Genomic DNA, 19,510 nt, shown 5'->3' with positions numbered 1-19,510 from the left:
TATTCAGGGGTACAGTGTGTGGCAGTATTATATTCAGTGGGTACAGTGTGTGGCAGTAATATATTCAGTGAGTACAGTGTGTCAGAATTATATTCAGAGGGTACAGTGTGCCAGAATTATATTCAGAGGGTACAGTGTGCCAGAATTATATTAAGAGGGCATGTGCCAGTATTATATTCAAAGGATACAGTGTTTGGAAGGTTTCTAATAATAATTGTTTTCATATAGAGGATCAGAATGCGCTGACATAGTGAGGAGACGTCTGGGCATCAAGTTCTGCAGAGAGAACATTGAGCTGGACCAGGCGGTATGTATCATCTGAATTAGATAAGGAAATACTATAGAGAAAATGTCACCTGTAGTCACTGATATCATTGTGTATTGTCCTGACTGTCCCATTAGAGCTGGAGTCACTTGTAAGTTTTGCAGTAATGATGAGTGAAACAACAACTCCCAGCATCCCCTCACCACTACTTAGGTCATACTGGGAGTTGTAGTTTTAAATGGTAAAAACTTCTTTAGCGCTTTCCCATTCTGTGGCAATTGGTATATTTGATTATTATACTGGATACATTTAATAATATTGTAAGTTCCTTAAGCAACACCTTATTTTCTGTCCGCCAACACAAAATTCTCTTATAGTGCCCCTCCCGAGACTCGACTCTGGATCCGCCCCTGTTCTAAAATGGGTGGTTTTCGAGACACGTGTCATAACGAGAGCACAGAAAATAAGAAAATAACTCCAACTTCAGCAGCTCATACGTACTGAAAGGATTAAGATTTTTTAATAGAGGTAATTTACAAATCTGCTTAACTTTCTGGACCCAGTTGATATATATAAAAAAAAGTTTTTTCCTGGATAACCCCTTTAATGTTAGACTTTAGCATTTTGTAAGAAGGACATCTTAAAGTCTCTCAGAGTTCTAGCATACGAGGTATAACCCTCCTGACAGATATGTATTCAGATAATACAAATCATAAAGAATCAAATACAAATCATAAAGAATCATTGACAGATGATTTCATAAATGTAAAATGTTTTATATATTGTCGTATGAAGCATATATATATATATATATATATATATATATATATGCAAAACTAACAGCTATACATGATATATGTCTATAATACACAAGCAAATATAAAATCTGTAATATTTTATTGCCATTATATCTTTGACAAAATGTGCTCTTTTATCTGTAGTTTTCCTCAAGTCCAGACTTACAACATTGTCTATAATAAGGCTGTCACACTGTCTTGCTGGCAGGGCTCACAATGTCCTTATGATGGTTAGCGTGTGCTTTGGACAGTGCTTGGAGCAGAAAAGATGCACAGAGCGAAAAACAGTGAGTTATTATAGCCAAGCTTACAGCTTTCTGGGCCTAATCCTTATCTACATGCCTACAAGGGGATTCACCAGCTCCCCAATGGGTCAGATCCAGTTTATAGTTATAACATAACTCCAAAAAACCACAGCAGAACCCTACTGTAACTCAGATTTTATACAAAAAACATGCATACAAAGCAATCCACTGAAATCGGCATAGGACAATAAGCTTAAATGGGCACTGTCAGATCCAAAACATTTTTATATGTTGTTACTGATGAAAATGAAATACCTTTTTGTAATATGGTTGTTTACATTTTTAGGAATATTTAATAAAGAAAACAGCCCCTGAAAATCCCACCTCTAGAGGTCTCCATACCTACAGTGACACATATCAGTCCTGCAGCAGCATCAGCTTGTCTATGAGTGCACCAATCACCTTCTACTACCACAAGGGAGGGACACGCCCCCTTCCCAGGCTTTCTAACACTGTGAGCTAATGAAAAGTGGTATTTCTATAATAAATATAGATGTTAAGGCCATAAAAATAGGATGTACATGGTCAGAATTAGGAACTGAGGAACATATCATACCACTCATGGAATATTGTGTACATTTTCAGGGAGGTACATAAAAATGCTATTATTACACTGGAGCTGGGGGTGAGGGATAAAGACACTTAAAGAAGAACTGCAGTACCAAGATAGATTATTATCTGAGGCAAAAATTTTACTTAAAGGGGACATGGTGTTTTTTATGGCCTTTCTGGTTTCTTAATCGCCTCGGAGATCAGATAATACAGCCTGCGCCTGAACAACCACCCAATTAAAACCTACATTCCTTTGTGGGTCATGGAGAGGACCCACTCTATCTCACAAAATACTACATTGTGGTACCCCACTTGCCCCAGTTGTACAGAGCTAGCCCTGTGGTGGCTAGCCACTAACTAGCTCTCAGGTGTATCCACAGAGATGATGTAGCTGGATGTTGTTCTTAAAAAGTATATTATACATATCTATAGATATAATGTTGATTCAAGGATTTTTTCATCCTAATATGTAGAAATAAGCAGCTCATAAGGGTTTGCCTTTCTCTGGATCAACACAGTCATAGATTGGACTTAAAGGGGTTATCCACCATGTGGTGATTTAAGTACGTACTTGCCAGGCAGTAATTGACATGCTTAGAAGGGATCCTCGCTTGTATTGGGGCTAAATGGCTATGTTTTGAGACTACCATAAAGCTGAGGCTATCTTTTTGTAAACTGGCTATTTCCTGTTGGAACTTGTTCCCTTAAACTACAAAGCCCTTAATTCCTTGGTTGTAAGTGTAAGGTCACTTTTCTCCCTCCCACACATCAGCCACCCCACTCATTGAAACACACCTGTTCTTCCTTCAATGCCATAGACCTCTGTCTTCTGACCAGGGTGCCTACAGATTTTACAAAAACAGAATAATCTTCCTCCCACCCAGTGTTCGCTCCACCCATTGAAGCAAAGACAGGCTCCCTCTGATCACCTGACTAGTGATGTTATTTCTCAAGCCGCACTGCAACCTGGAAAAACCTGATATGTCAGTAATTTTTCATGCTGTTAAAAATGAACCTTGGGGCAAAAATTACAGAATTAGGAGACCACCATGAAACATAGGTACAGACACTATATTATGATCTACGTTAACTTTACAGCCCCTGTAGCATAGTCAAATAAAAACAAACTTTGCAGTGCCACCACAGGAGAAAGTGGGTATTACTGCTCACAGTTCCGTTTTGACCCCAGGAAACACCCTATAACCAACATACTGTATATTGCATCACAATATGCAAAATCAATGTAAAAAGTGGTAATTTTTCTTTGACCCAGAAAATCTGTCACGATTCTTGGAAATTCTGTACAATAACACTGAATTTAATTAGACATTAAAGGTAACTACTGTCCTGTAGCTTGGTTGGGAAATAAAGATAATGAAAAATATGTGTTTTTGTGTGCTTTAACTCCTTAACGACGCAGGACGTATATTTACGTCCTGCGCCGGCTCCCACGATATGAAGCGGGATCGCGCCGCGATCCCGCATCATATCGCGTGGGTCCCGGCGCTAATCAACGGCCGGGACCCGCGGCTAATACCACACATCGCCGATCGCGGCGATGTGCGGTATTAACCCTTTAGAAGCGGAGGTCAAAGCTGACCGCCGCTTCTAAAGTGAAACTGAAAGTATCCCGGCTGCTCAGTCGGGCTGTTCGGGACCGCCGCGGTGAAATCGCGGCGTCCCGAACAGCTGATCGGACACCGGGAGGGCTCTTACCTGCCTCCTCGGTGTCCGATCGAGGAATGACTGCTCCATGCCTGAGATCCAGGCAGGAGCAGTCAAGCGTCGATAATGCTGATCACAGGCGTGTTAATACACGCCTGTGATCAGGATGAAAGATCAGTGTGTGCAGTGTTATAGGTCGCTATGGGACCTATAACACTGCAAAAAAAAAGTAAAAAAAAAAGTGTTAATAAAGGTCATTTAACCCCTTCCCTAATAAAAGTTTGAATCACCCCCCTTTTCCCATAAGAAAAATAAAACAGTGTAAAAAAAAATAAAAATAAACATATGTGGTATTGCCGCGTGCGTAAATGTCCGAACTATAAAAATATATCATTAATTAAGCCGTACGGTCAATGGCGTACGCGCAAAAAAATTCCAAAGTCCAAAAAAGCGTATTTTGGTAACTTTTTATAACATTAAAAAATGAATAAAAAGTGATCAAAAAGTCAGATCAAAACAAAAATCATACCAATAAAAACCGCTCCGTACGTGGAAAAATAAAAAAGTTATAGGGGTCAGAAGATGACATTTTTAAACGTATAAATTTTCCTGCATGTAGTTATGATTTTTTCCAGAAGTGCGACAAAATCAAACCTATATAAGTAGGGTAACATTTTAACCATATGGACCTACAGAATAATGATAAGGTGTAATTTTTACCGAAATATGCACTGCGTAGAAACGGAAGCCCCCAAAAGTTACAAAATGGCGTTTTTTTTTTCGATTTTGTCGCACAATGATTTTTTTTTCCGTTTCGCCGTGCATTTTTGGGTAAAATGACTAATGTCACTGCAAAGTAGAATTGGCGACGCAAAAAATAAGCCATAATATGGATTTTTAGGTGGAAAATTGAAAGGGTTATGATTTTTTAAAGGTAAGGAGGAAAAAACGAAAGTGCAAAAACGGAAAAACCCTGAGTCCTTAAGGGGTTAAGATACTAAAAATGTTGAAAAAAATTTAAATAAATAAATAAAATGGAAAAAGATGAGATAAAGATAAAATAAAAAATAGAATGAGGTATTGGTTACTAGACATATTTCTGATTCCAGACAAAGATTAATATGATAAAAATAATCACCTAAATAAAAAGGATGAGATAGAATAAAAAGTATGTACAACATATACTGACCACCTACGTGATATTCCATTTGTGACCATTAGAGTTGAGCGAATCGAAGCTGACGAACCCGAATTCGCGACAAATTTAATAAAATATTCAATTCACAACGAATGTGAATATCGCCATGATTATATCGCGTAAATCACTTCATTAAACTCCATTTACTGCGGTCCAGGCTCCAGGGCATCTAAAATGGCAGATCCACATGTCAGTACATGGGACAAGGAACACTAGGAAGTCGAGAAGGCAAGGGGGGAAGGGAAGTAGGCAGGATGACCCTGAATCACAAGCAGGATGCAGCCTATCAGCAGCCAGTCGCCCTGTGATGTCACAGCCCTATATATTCGGCAGCCATTTTGCCGCTCGTCATATAATTCAATACACTGCATACAGATAGGACGGACAGCCTGTGTATGTGTTTTACACTGAAAAGTTCATTCCAGCAGCGTTTCACATCCTAGTCACATCAGTGTTCTGGTGGACGGAGAGCATTGTTTTTTTTACTGCAGCCATTAACCTCCCAGTTACTTTCTTCAGCAATGTATTACAGAGAGGGGCAGAGAGCTGTGTGTTGCCTCATACATTTCAACACGCTGTCTCAACTTCATAAACCTTAGCAGAGGAGGCAGAAATAATTTTTCAGCACAATTCTGTGTCTTTGTTCCACAACAAATCATCTGCTGGTTATACTAGTCTGTAGACAGTATAATACCCAGCAGTCCATTCCTAATAGTCTTTGACAGAGTGCAATTTTGTGTTTAGTACACAGCTTTTTTATTCTGCAGCACTGTTCTGTACTGCTGGTGTTGTGCAAAAATCTTTTTTTCTAAGCGTGCTGTACTGTATTTTTCTGGCCTCATAAGTGCATACCACATATGTACATCTAAGTAGAAAGTCAAGGCAAAAGTAATCACCAGCTGGTGTTTTACTTAAATACATTTTTTTAAGCGTACTGTAACCCATTTTTCGGCCCTCATAAGTGCATACCACATACCTACATCTAAGTAGTGTACTATTTTGTACCTGTTAATCTGTCAAGGGCCTACATACTGTGAAAGGACAGTCAAAAGTAATCACCAGCTGGTGTTTTATTCCAATACATTTATTAAGCGTACTGTAGCGCATTTTTCTGCCCTCATAAGTGCATACCACATACCTACATCTAAGTAGTGTACTATTAAACCTGTTAATCTATCAAAGGTCTAGATACTGTGAAAGTCCAGGCAAAAGTACTCACCGGCTGGTGTTGTACTCAGATACTTTTTTGAGTGTACTGTAGTGCATTTTTCTGCCCTCATAAGTGCATACCACATACCTAATTCAAGTAGTTTACTATTTTAAACCTGTTAATATGTCAAGGGCCTAAATACTGTGAAAGTCAAAGCAAAACTACTCACCGGCTTGTGTTTTTAATCAGAAACTTTTTTAAGTGTACTGTAGCACATTTTTCTGCCCTCACAAGTGCATACCACAAATGTACATCTAAGTAGTGTACTATTTTGTACCTGTTAATCTGACAAGGGCCTAGATACTGTGAAAGTCCAGGCAAAGCACTGGCTGGTGTTTTACTAAATTATGTTTTTGTAAATGTACTGTACCACATTTTTCTGCCCTCATAAGTGCATACCACATACGTACAACTAAGTAGTGTATTATTTTGTACCTATTAATCTGTCAAGGGCCTAGATACTGTGAAAGGATAGTCGAAAGTACACACCTGCTGCTGTTCTAGACAAATATTGTTTTAAGCGTAGTGAAGAGTATTTTACTCCCCTCATATACGCACTAAGTTTGTCACGCAGAGAAGTGCTGGGACATTCACAGAGGAGTGGCAGAGGCCTAAATTCATCAGGCAGAGGTCGCAGCATACTAGGGGCAAGTGGCAGCAGGAGTCGCAGCGAGAGGCCTGAGCTCCCGGTATCAGCTAGCAGTTGTGTCTCGACCAGAAACCCATCTGCCGTCATCGATTGGTTTACATGGTCATCCACTTCATCACAAGTGACATCTGATACCCCCAGTCAACAGTTGGTGGGTTCCTCAGACACAACCCTCAGTTGGCATGGTCCGGGAGCAGTCCCTGTCCTCCCATTGCCTCTGTATTATGCTGTTCCCCCCTTCCTCCCTAAAGAAGTATCTTATGCTATGGGTTCAGCTCCACTATTCAGTGAAGATGATCTAATAGAGGACAGTCAGCAGCTACTGCCAAGCCAAGAAGTGGAGGAGACATCTGCCGATTCCCCTGCTAGGCGGGCAAGTAGTGATGAGGTGAGTCACGTGGGAGGCGATGTTGCCAGGGTTCAGGGTCCTGAAGCAGACACTGTTGAGGAACCTGAGGAGGACATCAGTGACGTGCAGACACTTGTTGATGATGATGAAGCTGATTACACTTGGAAGCCAGGTGTAGAAGGGGCTTCATCATCATCAGGAGAAGAGAGTTGCAGGTTGCCCGTGAGGGAGCAGCTGAGTCAGCAAGGTGGTATGGCATGGCATAGTTGGCAGTCAGCATGGTGGCAGAAGTGGAGATTTTCGAGCCAAATATGCCCGGTTGAGACCACCTGCTTCGCGGCAGTAGCAGTCAATTAGTGCAGACTGTTGGTGGGAAAATCAGCTACTTGGTGGTGTGGCAGTTTTTCATCAAGCATCCGGAGGAGGTTCACATAGCCACATGCAAGATATGTCGGCAGAAGGCGAAGCGTGGCCAGGGTCCCAATGTTGGCACCACGACCCTGCGTCAACATATGCTTCGCCACCATGGTCCAGCCTGCAGCATCACCAGTGGCACGCCGCTCCCTCTTTCAGCCAGCCAAGGCTCCACCACCTCACCCGAAGGGAGCTGTGTGTCATACCCTCCTTCTGTAGCTCCAAATGCTCCTGCGCCTTCTACTTTTAGTCAGTCATTCCACCGACAATACATCGGCAGAGCCATGTCCAAGAGACAACAGTATGAGCCCACTCATCCAATGGCACAGAAGCTGAATGTGCTCCTGTCTAAGTTGCTGGTGTTGCAGTCCCTCCCTTTTCAAGTGGTGGACTCTGCACCTTTCAGAGTACTGATGGCTTGCGCCGAGCCGAGGTGGAGAGTGCCAAGCCGTCATTTATTTGTAAAGAAGGCAGTACCAGCCCTGCACAATTTTGTGGAAGAGAAGGTAGTCCAGTCTTTAAGCCTGTCGGTGTGTACCAAAGTGCACGGCAGCACCGACATCTGGAGCTGTACCTGTGGTCAGGGACAATACATGTCCTTTATGGCTCATTGGGTGAATGTGGTTCCTGCACAGCCACAACACCAACTTGGACAGGTCCCGCTGCTTCCTCCTCCATGCTCTCAGGCCTTTGGTCCTGTGACAGTGTGCGACTCCGCCTCCTCATCCTCCACATGTCTTCAGCCTCCACTGCCCAGACAAGTCTCAGTGGCCCTTCAGCATACCATGTGTGCAGGGCACGGCGGTGTCACGGTGTTCTTCACATGGTTTGCCTTGGCGAAAAGAGTCACACAGGGGAGGAACTGCTATAAGTAATTTGTAAAAAAAAAAAATAGGAGCATGGCTTACTCCACGAAAACTGGAAACGGGAACCATGGTGACTGACAATGAGAAGAACATTTTGCATGCTCTGTGACTGGGAAGGCTAAGCCATGCGCCCTGCATGGCACACATGTTCAATCTGGTTGTAAAGCAGTTCCTGAAGTGTTTCCCCCATTTGCAAGACATCCTAAAAATGGGAAGGAAACTTTGCATGCACTTCAGCACCCCCTCCTTGAGTTGCAGCGTCAGAACGGTATCCCCCAACATAGTCTGACGTTGCCACACGTTAGAATTCCACCCTCCATATGTTGGACCAGCTATACGAACAGAGAAAAGCCATCACCGATTTCTAGATGATCCAAGCAGATAGGGGTACTCCCCTTTGTAACTTCAATGTGAACCAGTGGCAGCTCATATGTGACACTTGCTGTTTGCTCAGGCCCTTTGAGGAAGCCACATTATTAGTAAGTCACCAGGATTACTGGATAAATGGCGTCATTACACTGCTTCATTTCTTTCAACACGTGTGGACTCGATGGCTGGTAAGGGCAATGGAGATGTTGTGCCTACTTCTCACGGCCACATGAGCCTTGTGGTGGCTGAACTGGAGGAGGAGGAGGAGGGGGCGGGGCACAGTGAAGTACAGTTTAGGTTTCACCAAATGGGCAGTTTTTCTAGTATTCTGACAGGAGAGGAGGAGCAGGAGCAGCCAGAGGAGCTAGAGGGTTATGAGGAAGGCGAGACCGAGGACCCAGACACGCCGTGGCAGTATGCAGTGGAGATGGAGGCAGGGAGTCCCTCCGAGTCACTTGCACAAATGGCACGATACATGCTCACTTGCTTGCGCAGTGACAGCTAAATTGTCACCATTTCGGATCTCCACCTTATTTTTACCCTCGCTACCGCCACAAAATAATGGCCTTTTTTACACCCACTGAGAGGAAGGACATAGTAAGAGGCATTAATAGTAATAGGTAAAAGGTACTACAGAGGCATCCTATGTAGACAGTTGGCTGATGCCTGTCGGTGCCATCGTTCATCCTCTCGCAGGTCTGAATCAGAGGGCCCCCTGCGCTCACCTTCCACTGCCATGGCTGCCGGGGAGGGATCGGGTGACAGGAGCAAGAGCAGCTCCATCAGCAGCAGCCTGAGTCTACAGTCGCTGGTGAGTAGCTTTCTTCACCAGCATAGTGAAGCAACTCATCAGCAGCAGGTGGTGGCATACCTTGACATGCTTATGCCAAAACACCTTGAAGATCCGCTGATCTTCTGGGCAGCCAAACTTGATTTGTGGCCGCAACTAGCAGAGTTTGCCCTGGGAAAGCTTTCCTGCCCTACAATTAGTGTGCCATCAGAACGGGTGTTTAGTGCGGCGGGGGCCATAGTCACCCAAAGGAGAACTCGTCTGTCCATGAAAAATGGGGAGAGACTGACCTTTGTGAAAATCAATCAGGCATGGATCAGCCAGGATTTCCAACCACCAATGCCTGATGCATCAGAGTAGATTGACCATGGTGCCACACCAACACTTCACAAATATGGATAGTGCCAAACAGATTTAAAGCACTGTTTCCCAGTTACAAACATTTCTCTGCATCAGACCTTTTTTTTTACCCACCTTCGTCACTGGGTACTGGTATTGCCACCCACTGCACCACTCTGTCACCGAGTCACTTTCAGGACTCCTGATGCTGTTGCAACCTTCAGGCTGTCTCATTCAGCTACTATATGGTCTCTTCTCGTGCTTCGGCCAACTCCAGGCTGTGTCATTCAGCCACTATATGGTCTTCTCATGCTTCAGCCACCTCCAGGTCATTCAGCCAATATATGGTTTACTGATGCTACTGGGCCTGGGCCTAAAACATTTTTTGGTAGCACTATCTACCATAAATAGTCAATTTAAATTTCAAAATTCATCTTTTAATCTTAGGGATTGTCTTTTAATGTTAGGGATTCATCTTTTAATCTTAGGGATTGCCCTGGTGTCTGCTCATGCTGCTGCCAGCTCCAGGCTGTGTCATTCAGCAACTATATGGTCTCCTCATGCTGCCAACACCTCCAGGCTGTGTCATTCATCCAATATATGGTTTACTGATGCTTTAGCCACCTCCAGGCTGTGCCATTCATCCAATATATGGTTTACAGATGCTTCAGCCACCTCCAGGCTGTGCCATTCATCCAATATATGGATTGCAGAGGCTTCAGCCACCTTCAGGCTGTGCCATTCATCCAATATATGTTTTATTGATGCTTCAGCCACCTCCAGGCTGTGCCATTCATCCAATATACTGTATGGTTTACTGATGCTTCAGCCAGGTCCAGTCTGTGTGATTCAGCAACTACATGGTTTAGTGATTCTGCTGGGCCTAGGACATTACATATATATGTTTATGGTAGCACAAGGTGCCATACATATATCACAATCTTTTATTCTTAGAGATTGTGAGGCCCTATTGTCTCCTCATCTGCCGCCAACTCCAGGCTGTGCCACTCAGACACTATATGGTCTCCTCATGCAGCCACAAACTCCAGGCTGTGCCATTCAGACACTATATGGTCTCCTCATGCTTCAGCCACCTCCAGGTTGTGCCATTCAGACACTATATGGTCTCCTCATGCTTCAGCTACCCCCAGGCTGTACCATTCAGACACTATAGTGGTGTCCTCATGCTTGAGCCAAATCAAGGCTTTGCCATTCAGCCACTACATGGTCTATTCATGCTTCAGCCAACTTCAGGCTGTGCCATTCAGCCACTATATGGTATCCTCATGCTTCAGCCACCTCCAGGCTGTGCAATTCAGATACTATATGGTCTCCTTATGCTTCAGCCAATTCCAGACTGTGCCATTCAGGCACTATATGTTCACCCCATGTTGCCATAAACTCCAGGCAGTCATTCAGCCACTATATGGTCTCCTCATACTGATGACACCTCCAGGCTGTCTCATACAGCCACTATATGGTCTCTTCTCATGCTTCAGCCAACTCCAGGCTGTGCCATTCAGCCACTATTTGGTCTCCTCATACTAATGCCATGTGACATGCGACTCCTTTGTACCCACACACCATGGCCCGGGGCACTAATATTTGGAAGTGAAAAATTAAAATTTCAAAATCCTCCATTTCAATTTAAAAATCTTAAATTTAAATTAAAACATCTTGAATTATAATGGTCTCCTCACGCTTCTGCCAACTCCAGACTGTCATTCAGCCACTATATGGTTTCCTCATACTGATGCTACCTCCAGACTCTGTCATTGTGCTGCCATGTGACATGTGACTCCTTGCTAGATTTGGTCCTTTGTACCCACACGCCGGGGCCCGGGACACTAAAACTTGGGAGTTAAAATTTCAATTTCAAAATCTTCAATTTCAATTTCAAAATCTTAAATTTCTATTTAAAAATCTCAAATTTCAATGGTCTTTCCTGCTTCTGCCAACTCCAGGCTGTGTCATTCCGCCACTATATGGGCTCCTCACGCTTCAGTCATCTCCAGGCTGTGTCATTCAGCCACTAAATGGTCTCCTCATGCTTCAGCCACCTCCAGGCTGTGTCATTCAGCCAATATATGGTTTGCTGATGCAGCTGGACCTGGGCATAAAAAATGTTATGGTAGCACTAGCTACCATAAATCTTCAATTTAAATTTCAAAATTCATCTTTTAATCTTAGGGATTGTGAAGCCCTAGTGTCTACTTATACTTCTGCCAGCTCTACGCTGTGTCATTCAGCCACTATATGGTCTCCTTATGCTGCCAACACCTCCACGCTGTGTCATTGAGCCACTATATGGTCTCCTCATCCTGCCAAAACCTCAACGCTGTGTCATTGAGCCACTATATGGTCTCCTCATGCTGCCAACACCTCCACGCTGTGTCATTCAGCCACTATATGGTCTCATCATGTTTCAGCCACATCCACGCTGTGTCATTCAGCCACTATATGGTCTCCTCATGCTGCCAACCCACGCTGTGTCATTTAGCCACTTTATGGTCTCCTAACGCTGCCAACACCTCCATGCTGTGTCATTCAGCAACTCTATGGTCTCCTCATGCCTCAGCCACATCCAAGCTGTGTCATTCAGCTACTATATTGTCTCCTCATGCTGCCAACTCCTCCACTCTGTGTCATTCAGCCAATAAATGATCTCCTCATGCTGCCAACACCTCTATGCTGTGTCATTCAGCCACTATATGATCTCCTCATGCTGCCAACACCTCCACGCTGCGTCATTCACTCGCGATATGGTCTCCTCATACTGATGCCACCTCCAAGCGATGCCTGTAATCTGCATGCCATACTGAATAACAGTGTTATTTCATTACCCCAACACACTCCAAATGCGTGTTAGAACAAAGTAAAGTGTTCTATACCCCTATTGAGGTTCTCTGTGGGCCAGAAATAGCCATTTTTTATATATATTTGCCGCAAATAAATTCAGATCGAACTAAATTTTTTTGAAAAATTCGGCAAATTGGCCAAATCAAGTTTTTCAAAAGTTCGCTCATCTCTCATGACCATCAATGGTATTCTACATGTGACACAAATAGAATACCATTCAGGTGACCAGTATATTGTATCCGCTTTATAATTTATATTACACTTAATCTGGATGTTATATCTTTTAAATCTTTGAACATGTTTGGATTGCCAAAAGGGCCCTGTGGCAGATTCGTGACTTGATTGACATTATTACTTATGAATATTAGAAATAGTTCTAGTAATCGATGCCTTACTACTATTCTAAGAAATATATATATATATATATATATATATATATATATATATATATATATAATTTCATTATTTTCATGTATTTATTTAATTGTATTTTTCCCATTTTTACAATGTAGGGTACCATAAAACTTGGAATATGTTCGAGTCATTTTTCCAACACATCCAAGAATTGCTGCAAGCTGTATTTCTCAGTCTGAGCCAAAAATGAATGCATGGGAAATGACCTGAACATAGTCTCAAGCTAACTAGACTTGGGCTATTGATATGAACAGGGCTCGTGCCTGTCCTAGTACAGACATGTCGACATGTCATTTTGACATTTCCCTGTTGTATCCAGGCACAAATCGTATTGTAAACCTAGTCTTATACATGATATTTTTTTATTTGTCGAGCTACCTATTCTCCTATATAAAACTACATTTACTTGAGAGTAAAATATGTCAGTTGTTCCCCTTTAAACTGAATATTTTTTGTTACCCCATTCGTAATGTCAGTCAGTTTTTTTTTCACACTTTTACTGCTGTGAAACTACATTCCTCTATCAGAGATTTCCTATTTCTTTGTTATGCAGAATACTAAAAGAAAACAGGGTCTGGTCTCCTCCAAGTGATCAATCACTTAGCTGTTCAGTTATCTGACTCGACACATCACTTAACCAGGCTTCCACATCTATTCCTCCTCTCCAATTAGGAGTGTGAAAGAGACTCAGTGAATACTGCCTAACAATGCAACAGAGATAATTTCAAGAAGATGCCGAAACCTTAGAACTGGAAATGTGCTCCAGACAGTCAAAATATACATATGCCTTGAATGTAATGTAATTGCCACATGCAAAAAATATATTTTAATAAAAGGAAAATGTATGCGTATGCAAAGTGTTTTATCATATCTTATGACACCAAACTTTATAAGCATATGATATGCACTAGATTTAATATATGTAATACATATTTATGTATGTGTTACTTTAAACTTATACTATTTTAAAATGTTGCAGTCGTTTTTTTCTTCAATGTTTTTTTCATTGGTTTTACATGAAAATATTACAGAAACAGATTAATATAAGTAGAGATATCAGTACCTAATTATAGTATTTCTCGGGGTATAACATACACCCTCATTTTCCAAGGAAATTTGGGTAAAAAAGTTTTTTTTTTACCCAAATATCCTTGTTAAAATGAGGGTACGTGTAGGTGCGTGTATACCCCGATAAACTGTTTCCGGCCCTGCAGAAGCTGCTGTGATTCAATGATTTACAGAGACCGCTTAAATTATGTAACTGCAGCAGGGCCCGGCCATCCCTGCCACCTGGTTCCCATCCCTGCCTTTAATATTTACCTGTCCGCGCGCTCCTGCAGGTTCTGGCAGTGTCCTGTGCTTTTGCTGTGCGCTGACGAGTGATGTCGCATTAAGGACGTCACTCGTCAGCGTGCAGTGCACAGCAACAGCGAAGGACATCGCCGGAGCCTGCAGGAGCGCACGGACAGGTAACTATAAAAGGCAGGGATGGGAACCGGGCGGCGGGGATGGGAACCAGGCGGCAGGGATGGGAATCGGGCCCTGCAGAAGCCACTGCATTTACATGATTTAAAGCAGCCGCTGTAAATCATTGAACCACAGCGGCTTTTGCGGGGCCGGAACGAGTTTATCGGCATATAACACGAGATAAAAATTTTTGCTTAAAAAATATTTATTATACGCCAATAAATATGGTACATATTCTAATGGTATTCCCTTCTAAGGCACCTTGCACACTCCTGGAGAAATTATGAGCGGAAATAGGGCCAAAAGGCTCTTGTTCTACATAGAAAGATAACAGTAATATAAATAGTAAATGTGGTACTGTTGATTGGGTCCCTTTTACACTGCACTTTTTTTTTAACCTTCCAATCTATATTAGTATGAAAAGAGTTGAACTTTTCAAAGACTGACGTCTATTCTTATTTTACTTATTTTTTTATCTATCCTGTTCATAATATTTTTATATTATTACATGTATGTCACAATTATTTACTGCTATTACTACTACTACTACTACTACTACTACTACTACTACTACTACTACTAATAATAATAATAATAATAATAATAATATACTATATATATATATATATATATATATATATATATATATATATATAATTGCATATATACTTGTGGCAATTACATTGTTTTCTCCTTTATCCTGACTAGACTGAAGCAAGGATTACAAATGACGGTATCTGATTTATTGAGATCCCACAAATTAGATCTATGTTTCAGTATGTTCAAAGCCTTTCTCGAGCTGTCTATCTGTGTTAAGCAACTTTGAAATTTGTGATAGTGATTTTCTATCTGTTCACAGAGGCAATTTTATTAATCAAACAGCTTTCAATTACCTTCTCTCATTTATACACTTACTTCTAAGAAGCCTGAACATATTGAGTGAGTGAAATTGAGAATCCCCGGTAAAGGAGGTGAACGTGGTGACAGGCTCAAATAGAAAAGTTTAGTTATGCGGCTGAGGAAGTGTCTACGGCTTGCAGGGCAGATAACACATAGAAATGTTTTCGACAATTTCCTTTATATAGTATAAAGGTGGTACATTGTTGAAGTTCCTGTCTATTCCATATCATCACTGTGGGAACGAACCTCTTCATGAGCTGATCACAGCTCCCATTGAGACTGAGACTGTTTTCAACGTCCTTCACAACAGTAAATGAAAAATCAAATTGGTCCACTAGAGAACTGGAGAAATCTATATCCCTATCTTGGGGCATACCATAACATCACCTATTGGTAAATGTTCAAGAACCACCACTACAGTTCAAGAGCCACCACTATCCATTCCAAATGATCAGAATCCCTGGTGTTCAACTGTCATGGCCGAGGAAAGTGACTGGATAGACAGAGCATTACACAGCCTATTGATCTAAATTGACCATCAGTATAATCCATAGACAAGCCAGGATCTTGCAAAGAGTAGCAACTCTTTGTTGGATAACAAAGGGGAGACTCAAGCAATGTACAATAACTTCTCTGTTACGTCACTATGCTCGTAGCAGACAGAGCCAAGAATGATGAAAACGGAAATAGGTGCTTCACTATCCCTATGGTACCATAAAATGACCAGGTGCAAGTTATAAAAAAAAGGGGGTCTTTATTTCTTTCTTACTGTCATTTGAAATCTGTGGGCGCTGTTTCATTAATAATTATTCAGTAAATAGTAGTGATGAGCGGCATAGGTCATATTCGAATTTGCAATATTGAGAATATATGGGTGAATATTCGAGGAAATTGCATATTTGCGTCCCCTTTATTTCTATACGAAAAATTTTCATAAAATTTGCATGTGCATGCGCAATATGGGCGTGATCTTCTTCCGCAACTTGTTACTCTATTATGCAAAATTTCCTGTGACTTGAGAAAATATGGTAGGGAGCAAGTTTTGCCGAGAAGGAGGGACAGCTCTTGATCACTGTAAGTATTTTCACATTATACCAGTGTATTTGATTACACTTCACATGCATGTTAGATCAATCTCTTTATATACACACTTTATAGAGTGTTAAAATATATTCGCACATGTGAAAATTGGCATGCAAAAATCGTCATTGTCCAACTGAGCAAAGATTTACCTGTCTAGTGAACTGATGGTACGGTATGGGGCGAAAGCTTATTGGTCTCCCCGTGTTGCAACCGGGAAACTCTAAATGAACCATCAAATACTGGTGGTCTGAAAAATAAAGCTTCTCCTGAGTCCAGACCAACAGAACACCAACTATAATCTATAGACTGTGTGTGTGTGTGTGTGTGTGTGTGTGAGGGTATATAGGTGTTTGTGTGTGAGGCAGGAAAATGGATGTGCAATGTGAATGTGAGATATATTTCTATGCTGTCCATACATGAATGCCACAGATATAGTGCTGTGATGTCACAACAAATATTTTTAGATTAGGATAATTAATATACTTGTATCTTCATCCTGCAGCGCTTTTTGCAAAGGGGTTATGATCAAACTCGCTCGCAGACCGACAAACAGGCCCTAGTCAAAGGCCTGAAGGAAGTTCAGGACCAAACATAAAAGGAGCCACACCGGATTGTCCATCGTGAAAAAGTGGTCAGATCTGAAGAGGAGGCAGCTCGATCTGAACACTTGTATCCGGGACAAGAAATGGCCAGGTACAATGCTTACATTACAATAGTTTATCTCGCCAACACTCTGTAATGTATATATACAGTCATGAAAATAAGTATTTAATCCCTTTACAAAATATTTCTTAGTACACTTTTTGTGATGTAAGGTGAAAAAAAATGACCTTTTTACTAACAAAGAAATGAACTGAACTGAAACAGAATTTTTCCCACTGTCCTGAAATACAATATTTGATGAGAAAACTATCTCACAATGGCTAGGATAAGGAAAAGCGTTTTAAAGTTACTAGCGTATAAAGTGACACATGTCCAATTTGCTAAAAATGGCCTGAGCAGAAAGGTGGAAAATGGTCCGGTCATTAAGGGGTGAATTTGCATTGCTTACGAGTTCTAAGTTGTTTGTCTACATTCTGAACATTGTGTGATTACAGGGGCTCCACTTCCCTCTGTTCGGCAGATGAGAGCAAACAAGGAGATGGTGGTGGTTGAGGTGGAGGAGGATGATGATGATGACAACGACGGAGAGGAGGCAGGACCCTCCTGTCGTCCACCTGCTTCACCAATACGTGACATAGGGGAAAATGTGGAGGTGGAGGCCAAAGAGGCTTCTCCTTATCAGGAACCACATTACCCTCCCCCCCACCCCCAGCTCCTGATGAGGAAGAAGAGGAGGAGAAGGAGGAAGTTGCCTTCTGCCCCCACCAGGAGGGTAAATATGTGCACACAGCATTATAACTTTGTACCCATAAGAATAGAGATGAGTGAACTTACAGTAAATTTGATTCGTCACAAACTTCTCAGCTCGGCGGTTGCTGACTTTTCCTGCATAAATTTGTTCAGCTTTCCGGTGCTCCGGTGGGCTGGAAAAGGTGGATACAGTCGAAGGAAAGAGTCTCATAGGACTGTATCCACCTTTTCCAGCCCACGGGAGCACCTGAAAGCTGAACTAATTTATGCAGGAAAAGTCAGCAACAGCCGAGCCGAGAAGTTCGTGACAAATCAAATTTACTGTAAGTACGCTCATCTCTACATAAGATGTACAGAAAAAAATGGCCAACAATGAATGGAAAACCACACAATACAGTAATATAATACAATAACACTAGACACTAACTCATTCATCTACATAAAAACCATTAAATACACAAATAAATCACATTATACTCTACATAACTATCACAAACTAACCAACTAAATAACACTAAACTATACTGAACTAACACTAACTAACCAACTAAATAAGTCTAGAGATGAACAAAGTATTAAAAAAAATTCCATTCAGCCGATTCACCGAGTATTCTGAAAAACATTGGTTTGATCCTGATCAGGCTTGAGGTGGCAGCAGCATGAATAGACCATATAGTGTCAGAATGACACAGGCTTGAGGTGACAGTAGTATGAGTAGACCATATAATGACAGAATGAATCAGCCTGGAGGTGGCAGCAGCATGAGTAGACCACATAGTGGCAAAATGACTCAGCCTGGAGGTGGCAGCAGCATAAGTAGACCATATAGTGGCATAATTACACAGGCTTGAGGTGACAGCAGCATGAGTAGACCATATAGTGGCAGAATGACTCAGTCTGGAGGTGGCAGCAGCATGAGTAGACCATATAAGTAGACCATATAGTTGCAGAATTACACAGGCTTGAGGTGACAGCAGCAGGAGAAGACCATATAGTGGCATAATGACTCAGCCTGGAGGTGGTAGCGCTATTACACGTAGATTAGATAAATAAAACCAAAATCTGAAACCTCAAGGATAGTGGTGCATGATTGTGGTATGATAATAAAATATATAAAAAATATGAGGAGACCGTGCTTCAAATTTTGAATAATATGTATTTATACTAACAAACTAAAATCTGCAGATACACAGTATTACTGCAATTATAAAGTATATTATAGGCATTAAATATATATGCTGGGTCAAGGAGGTAGATTAAAGTTCCCATTCAATATCAGTTAATCCAGCATCTACTACTCTGGCACTGGTGGCAGGAGATGGTTAAAAGTCGGTGGCTATCGGCCTAAATGCTTCCCAGTCACAAATATGTTGTGAACGTCCTGTATAAGGTCAGCTCTGACAGCAGGAGGACGACTGGCACTGTCTGCAAAAGGCCGTACAATGGATTATAACACACCGTCTGCAATGCAGTGGTTAATGGAGAATAGACACTTGTTGCTCCAATTGGCAAGATCTGAGCTCCAGCAGAGTGGCGTCTGATGTCAGGAGAAGGTCCACGTGGGGTGAGATGTTGGGAGCAAAGGCTGGCTGTTTGATTGTCAGTGTTTTAACAAATACTCTACACAATGCAATGATTACATTTTAATCTTCATTGAAAGTAATTT

At 41.7% G+C, this 19,510-nt stretch overlaps 1 long non-coding RNA gene across 1 annotated transcript; it reads left to right on the top strand.

Moving 5' to 3' along the window:
• Nucleotides 1-246: 246 nt before the first annotated feature.
• Nucleotides 247-17,855, top strand: LOC130277671 (uncharacterized). The gene is made up of 3 exons (XR_008845519.1): nucleotides 247-307; nucleotides 16,994-17,184; nucleotides 17,589-17,855. It is a non-coding gene; the product is annotated as an uncharacterized LOC130277671 (long non-coding RNA).
• Nucleotides 17,856-19,510: the final 1,655 nt, after the last annotated feature.

The sequence above is a fragment of the Hyla sarda genome, chromosome 6 (genome assembly GCF_029499605.1).
Source record: "Hyla sarda isolate aHylSar1 chromosome 6, aHylSar1.hap1, whole genome shotgun sequence".
Classification (NCBI taxonomy): domain Eukaryota; kingdom Metazoa; phylum Chordata; class Amphibia; order Anura; family Hylidae; genus Hyla; species Hyla sarda.
The sequence above is the reverse complement of the archived record's forward strand: the minus strand, read 5'-3'. Positions and strand labels throughout refer to the sequence as shown.